Below are 8,350 nucleotides of genomic sequence, written 5' to 3'. Positions count from 1 at the left end.
GGTTAAGGGCTGTTTGCTGAAATTCAGGAACCCAGGGAAGGAATTGAAGACTCCAAGGCTGAACTATCCCTGATATTATAAACACACAAAATCAAAGTACAACTGCAACTTGGATCAGCCTGAACTCAACAGAGAACAGACAGTGTGAGGCAGAGAGGAGGTCTCTGTACAGGCTCAGAGGCTGGGTGGGACACATGGCTCAACACTAGTGTGTTGTGTGAAACATGCTGATCACACACCACCTCTATCTAGGTCTTAGATTTCTTATTTTTGAAATGAAAGGGTTGCCTAGACAACACCCTAAGATAATTTCCCATGAAAGCCAGAAACTCATATAAATTGTATAAGAACAATTTCTATCAACTCTGTGAAACCTGGGCCCATTTTTGGTTGTCATTGTTATGGGAACTGGGCAAAACTCTCTGTCCTCTACCTGTACCTATCTGTCCTAAAACAAAGCTGAGCACTTGAGGAATGGGGTTTTGGTCTTACTAGCTTTTGACTCCCCAACGTACATTGTCTGGTATATGCCAGATGCTTAAAAATTGCTTTGTACACATATTGAATGAATGAATTTAATAAATTGAATGAATGACAATTGCTGAATCTTCCAGACTCCTACACCACATAAAATAACTATATTCAAGCTCAATCATATTTGTGCCATCATTGTGTCTACCATTTTTCATAAATCTCTTAAGGATGGCAATGTTATCCTATTTCTCTTTTATTCCTTATCATCTGGCATAGTACTATAAAATATACTCCATAATGCTTATTAAAAATAAAATAGTGAGTATTTCTCATTGGCAGATCACACCCAGGGCTCCTCAAAGCCTGAGAAACTAAGGTATTAGGCAGGTATATGAGGGTCAGAGAAGAATGTGTTAGTCACCAGTATGAAAGCACTGTATTTCAGCATTTAAGAGCTGATAACAGCTCTTAACAGCCTAACAGCTGAATATCAGCTCTGCATAAATGGAGCCATTGACTTAGTAATCCTTGCTTAATGTATTTTCTGTGAATGATTTCATCTATTTTTTTATGGTTTGACTATTATCTATATATTAATGATTCCTTGATCTAAATCTTCAGCCCAAACAAGTATCTGAAATGCGGGACTGTGTATCCAGCTTAATAGTAGGTACCTCCACTAGGATGTTGATGTGGTAGTTAATGACAGTGGTTTTAAGACCAGGCTGTCATAAAACATTGAACAAGTTACCTGTCTGATTCATTATCTATAAAATACAGATGCACTAACACTTGCCTCCGGTGTGACTCAGTGGATTGACTGCCGGCCTGTGAACCAAGGGGTCATAGGTTCGATTCTTAGTTGAGCACATGCCTGGGTTGCGAGCCAGGTCCCCCAATTGGGGGCAATGCAGGAGGCAACCACACATTGATGTTTTTCTCCCTGTCTTCCTTCCTTTCCCTCTCTCTGAAAATAAAATCTTAAAAAAAAAAAGAATACACATAAGTTAATTAGAAGAGTGCCTGGAAAATACAAAGCACCCATGTTAGTTATTATATTAATCTCAAAATCAATGTATCAAAACTGAATCAATCATCTTCCTCCACCCCCAAATCTGCCCTGTACTTTGTAGTTTCCCATCTCAGTAAATTTCTCAATTAGGTATAAACCTAGGAACTACCTTCAAGACCTCATTTCCACAAACAATTGAAAAGCCCTGCTCAAGGGAGTATATATATTTGTAAAAACCCATTAATTGCGTTCTTTAGATTTGTGCATGTTCTTGTATGTAAATTTTATTTTCCTCCATTAAAAGAGACCTCAAACAAATGAAAAGTCCTGCTGTTTTAAACCCTTAAATGGGGTTTTGATTCTATATCTTTTTCTCTGTCTTTTCTAACAGAGTTCTACCTCTGACTCTCACCATCTCCTTCTTGGATCAAAACACTGATTCTCTTCCTGTGTGTGTATCGCTCTCTGACTCTCGCTCTCCCTTGCAATTTTTTCTTTACCTCTGTGAAAAGCTGATAATTCTCCTCCCCCAGGTATATTTATATCCTAATCTCTGGAACCTATAAACTTTGCCTTATATGGGAAAAGGGACTTGGCAATGGTAATTAAGTTAAGGATTTTGGGGTGTGGAGATTATCCTAAATTATCCAAGAAGTTCCTAAAGGTGATTACATAAGAGAGAGCCAGACAGAGTTTATAATACAAAACATGAGAAAGCAATGTGACTATAGACATAGAAACTGGAATGATGAGGCCACAGCCAAGGAGTACCTGCAGAATCTAGAAGAGGTAAGCAATGGATCCTCCCCTGGAGCTAGTTCCAGAAAGAACCAGCTTGGCTAGCATCTCAATTTTAGCTGCATAAGACTCATTGAAGATTCTGGCCTCAGAACAATATGACAATAAATTCTGTCATTTCAAGTCACTAAGTTTAAGGTAATTTTTTATAGCAGCAATGGGAAACTAATACAATTTCTTTCATCGAAAATGTCACCTTCTCTATTGAATTATTCCTATCAAATGTCTTGATATTACCAATACCTAAAACAAATACATAAACTAAATTTTCTTAAGCATATGCCCTATTCCTGTGATACATTAAGAGCAAAAAATATTTAAAAATTGAGCTGACTCTACCGTCTTTCTCAAATTTTCTCTTTACCCACTTCTATTGGGCTTTTACCCCCACCCATGGAAATGGCTTTTATGATCTTCATCAACGACTTTCATCTCAGACCTTATTCTTCTGACCTCTCAAAAGTATTTAACATGGTTACTACACCTTGTTTTTTGACACACTTCCTTCTCCAGGCTTCAGGGATCCCAAATGTGTTTCATTCCCTATTTCCTCCTCCCTGGATGCTTCATTTTAACCTCCTTTACCTCTTTTTTAGATGTTGGAGTGTTGCTCACCTCCAGGGTCCTTCTTTCCTCTCTATTTATACTTTCTCCTAGCCAGGCTTACTTGTCCTATGCCTTTAACTACTATGCATAGATGGTGTTCTAATAAATATCTCCAAACTGAACCTATCCTTTAGTCTACCCCACTTTATTCTACCTACCATCTCCACTTACATGCCTAATTGGTATTACAAATCAAATATGAACCACAATCTGCCTATGTCATGTATGAACTTTGACCATACCAAAACATGATGCCATCATCAACCTATTTGCTCAGATCAAAATTCTAGAAATCATGTGTATTAATTTTCATTCTCTACATACCAAACAATTATAAAACTCAGCAGCTTAAAACAATACCAGTTTACTACTTCACAGTTTCCATGGGTCATAAGTTAGGTTTGAGTTAGCTGGGTTCTTCACTCAAGATTTTAAAAGGTTGCAATCAAAGTGTCAGCCATGTTGCATTTCTTGTCTGGAGCTCAGGGTCCTCTTCCAAGTTGTTAGTAGAATTCAACTTCTTGCATATATAGGACTGAAGTCCCCATTTTCTTACTGTCTGTCATCCTGAGATCACTCCCAGCTCCTAGGCCCATGGCCCACACAGGTAGTTTACCACATGCTCTTTTCTAGACTAGTAGGAGCACACTTGCTGCTTCTTGTTTCTTTTAAGAGCTTACCTGATTAACTCAGGCCCATCCAGCATAACCTCTCTTTTATCACATAAGGTAACATAACCACAAAAGTGATATCCCATATTTATAGGTTCTGCCCACACTAAAGTGAAAAGGATTATACAAGGCACATACACTGAGGGTACATCTAAGAAACCTGCCTGCTATATCATCCTTGAATTTTCACTTTCCATCAATAATCCCAGTCAGCTATTCCTGTGAGGTAAGCCTTGAGTATGATCATTGGTCATCATCTTCCTTGCTAAGACCTTAGTCCAAGTCACCATCTTCTTCAGACCATTGTAACAGTCTCTTAACTGTTACTACTGCCTTCTTCCTGGTAATTCCTATTCTTTATCCTCATCCAGGAGACACAGTGATACCCCTAAAGCTCAGCCAGATAATGTCATTTCCATACTTAAATGTTAAAATCCTGTAATTGTTTTTTTTTTTGTTAAAAATAAATGAGATGAAGTATTCAAAGCAATCTGCCCACAGTGTGAATGACGCTCAGTACATATTAATTGCCCATTTAATTAATGATGTTTTCTAACAGAAGAAAATATTTTAAATACATATATATATATAATAACAAGACAAAGTAAAGTGTCATAAGTATTGTTGAAATTTGAAAGTTAGATAGTATTACATCTTTAAAGAAAACCAAAACGAACCTTAGAAAGGAAATGATATTTTATAGTAACTTCAAAAATCAGTAGGGTTTTGTTGGAGAGAAATGAGATAGATTGGTAAAGATGGTGGTGTTGCTGATACAATAGACAGTGATGATAAAAATGGCATTATTCTCAAATACTTGCATACCTAGAAAAGTTATTTTTTTAGCATAGGGCAAAGTAGTGAATGAAAGGAGTAAGAAGCAGCAAGAAATTGAGAATCCTATAGTTACAAAGTAATCAGAAAAGTGAATTTCCATAACCTTATTATTTATACAAATTTTCATATGCTGACTGAATCTCCTAATACCCTTCCCAATCAACCCACACATACAACTAGTGGCATTATAAATGTCTTCAATTTTTCTTTAAATTTTCATTCACTATCACTGTCCATAATGCACTTACTTTTTTCTACCTACTGAATAACAATATGTCTACCTTTCTTCTTCCTTTTCTCAGCATAACACAAGCCTCCATAAGACCCCAATCCCACCTCATTCCCCACAACAGACATCATCTAGTAGAGAATCTTGAAATTCCAGTGGTGGAGCACAATGGTGGGGAGTGGAGGGCAAGGTAAGCAGCCCCAAAGCTTTGAGGAATATCATATGTAAGAATTACCAGCACATATTTTGTGGCTCAAGGTTGTTTGTTTGTTTTCAGGAAGACAGTATCTCATCTCATTTCCACTTTTTGCCTGACTTCTCTCAAACCGTTCACCTCATATGTGTTTCCCATCATTCCTGTGATTATCTATAACCATCTCTCCATTTCAGGTCAGTAACGGCAGGGTCATTAGTTTCCCAGCATTCAGCTGCACAGAATGGAAAGAAAATTGAAGGCAACTTTTCTTAACATCCTTGAGAACCTTTTAGAGGATGAGTTGGCAAAGTTCAAGTTCCAGCTCAGAAACATAACTCTTGCCAAGGAATACAACTACATGTCTCGGAGCACTCTTGATCGAGCGTCCCCAGTGGAACTTGCTGACCTACTGATACAGTACTATGGGGAGGAATACTCTGTGACTGTGACCCAGGAGGTCCTGATAGCTATAAACCAGCGCAACCTAGCAGAGAAGCTCTACCAGGCAACAGAAAAATGTGAGTCTACAGCTAACCTACTGCTATATTTGCTGGCCGTGATTCAAGACTTTCCCTGAAATCTTCATACCTTAATTAATTGAATGCGCCCCTTGACAGCACAAAATATAAAAAGAACTATACACATGGTGCTTTCACAAATCATTTATTGAGATAAAATTCACATCTGAAATTCCAGCATCTAAGCCATGCTTGAGTTAGATTCTGATGCTTGCTCTGTATTTTCAAACTGCATTTTTTGTTTTGAGTATGACTTGTAACTTATTGTTGAAGGTGTAGATAATGTACTAGATAAAAGAAATTGCCCTTTAGTAAATAGCCCTTTAGTGTGAGGTTTTATACAGAGGTGGGCAAAGGTAGGTTTGCAGTTGTAGGACAAATAAATAATACAATGATTAGTAAATGATAATACAAGAACAAACTGTGTTTTGCATACTCACAACTGAAAATCCACTTTTGCCCACCCCTGTATTTATGTGGCTAGGAGTTAAGCTGTGCTAACTCTTTGCTATAGCTATAGTGTCACAGGCTAAAATTTCCTCTACTGTCCTTGTTTTTGATCCTTTATTGTTTTGGGGTCTCCCTGGAAGCTTCTTGAATAAGGTCTAAGATATGTAGTCCTTTTAGTTGTATTCCTTTGTTATCATACAAGAACTCTATTGATGTAGTGGTAAGGCAGGGAGAAGGAAGTGTTCTAACGTCCAGTGATTAGCTCTTGGTCTGTTTGCAGGCCTGCACCACTGGGCTGTGACCTTCATAGTCTTAACTCCTGTCCATTATTTAAGGCCCAACTAAAGTGCTACCTCAAGAAGCTATACCTGTTTCCGCCTTAACTGAAAGTACTACCCTTTTCATTGAAATTCACTCAGCATGTTGTTCTCCTCAGTTCTTACTTATCATACTGTTTTATTAACTGTCAAAATAATATGTGCTCAAAAAACATTGAGAATAATTTGACACACACACAAACACATCAGCCATAGCCTCATGAACAGACTCATACAACAAACTATATGGCATATGGTATCACATTATGTTTAATAAGTTTTTCTTCACCCAGATATACCCTGTGGTTTTATATTATTAGCAGGGTTTTTGACTTAACACATAATATGCATTTCTTTTAGCATTAAACAACCATTTTTAAGTACTATTTCAAATGGCTATATGTTCTCCCATCTTGTTGGTATTCTGTAAATAATTTTGCCAAAATGCTGTTTCAGACATTTTGGTGTTTCCAAAATATCAACATTATGCAGAATGTTGTGAAAATTGCCTCCATAATAGATTTTGGTGCTCATTTTATTTCATTCCCTTAAATTTCTACAGTTGAAATGAGTCAATTTTCTAGAACTACTGGACTAACTTAGTCATATACAGTGAATGAGGATGGTCTTCTTACTCTACTCTCATCAGCATGAATTTTGGTAAATTTTTAAATCTTAATTCATGGGGAGAGTTTTATCACTTTAAAATATTAAACATATATTTTAAATTTGTCTCAAATAATGTATGGATATAGTTAAAAATTAAAACATACAGATCATAACCTTGACACTTTTCTCACAAAATATCCCCTTTGAACTCAATGTTTCAATTAAATTTATTGGGGTGACATTAGTGAATAAGATTATATAGGATTCAAGTGCACATTTCTATAATGCTTGATTTGGATACTGTATTATGTGACCACCACCTGAAGTTCAGTCATCTTCTGTCACATATATTTGACTCTTTACCCTTTACCACCCTCTCACCTTCCTTCCCTCTGATAAGTACCATACTATAATCTGTGTCTATGAATTTTAATTTTTCTCATTTCTTCATTTGTTGCTTTCAATTTTATATCCCACGTATAAGTGAAATCATATGGTTCTTAACATTTTCTATCTGATTTATTTTACTTAACATAATATTCTCATGATCATCCATGTTGTTGCAAAAGGCAGTATTTCACCTTTCCCTATGGCTGAGTAGTATCCCATTGTATGTATGTACCACATCTTCTTTATCTGATCATCTATCACAGGACCCTTTGGTTGTTTCCATGTCTTGGCTAGCATGAATAATGTAGCAATGAACATAGGGATGCATATATCTTTGTGAAACCCCTCTTCTAGGTATCAACCCCCAAAATTTGAAAAACATTTGAACATTTGCAAAGATCACTTTTTCTTATGATGGGGGCCATATCTCTAAAGAGCATGCTTTTACCACTCTTCCAGGCTTATTAATTTTATTAATAAAGTCCATTAACTTTATTAATTTATCAATATCAATAATATTATCAGTATAATTCATTGCTATCCCACAATAATAGGCAAGTCTTTTGCTCAATTATACCCCCTCTCATTTTCCCACCCATTCTCCTGCAGATAGATTTATAGCAGTATTTTTAGCTTATATACAGGATACATTTGAATTTTATTTTTTAAACTTTTTAACTTGGTCCATTCTTAGAGGCTATATCTCAAAACTCCCCCAAATACTTCTACTTTTATGTGGTCAAGTTGAAAATTTTTACTTTATTAGAATCAAAATGAAAATCTTTCAACTTTTATTTATAGTTTATTTCTAAAAGTTGAAAGTCAGTCATTTATACTATTAAATATATATAAATTTCAGTCATAACAAAATCAAGTAGAATTCAATGATACTTTTTGTTTTTACTTTTGTTTTCATGAAAATTTCTCATTACCATATGTTTTGCATTGTGCATGTTCATCACATCCTTATGTTCTTCCAATGTCTCAAATATCCTGTCAAGTTAATGGACTCCTCTATTCACCCATTTATATCTTAATTTCCTTCTGGAGCTTTCCTAAGAAAGGATATGTAGATGGTAAACCTTCTGGAAAAAGTTTAGTCACTTCTCCAACTTGAAAGGTACATTGTTCTAGGTTGAAAATCCCTTTACCTTATTTTTTTAAAGAATTTTGAAATTGCCTTGTGTTATTTACTAATGATGAGCCAACCTGATTATCATTCTTTTGTCAGTGGTCTGTTTAA

General features: G+C 35.9%; 1 pseudogene; it reads left to right on the top strand.

The window, feature by feature from the left end:
• The first annotated feature begins 5,064 nt into the window (after positions 1-5,064).
• LOC114498947 overlaps positions 5,065-8,350 on the top strand; it is an 82,122-nt pseudogene continuing 78,836 nt past the window's right edge.

Source organism: Phyllostomus discolor, chromosome 6 (assembly GCF_004126475.2).
Source record: "Phyllostomus discolor isolate MPI-MPIP mPhyDis1 chromosome 6, mPhyDis1.pri.v3, whole genome shotgun sequence".
Lineage (NCBI taxonomy): Eukaryota > Metazoa > Chordata > Mammalia > Chiroptera > Phyllostomidae > Phyllostomus > Phyllostomus discolor.
The sequence above is the reverse complement of the archived record's forward strand: the minus strand, read 5'-3'. Positions and strand labels throughout refer to the sequence as shown.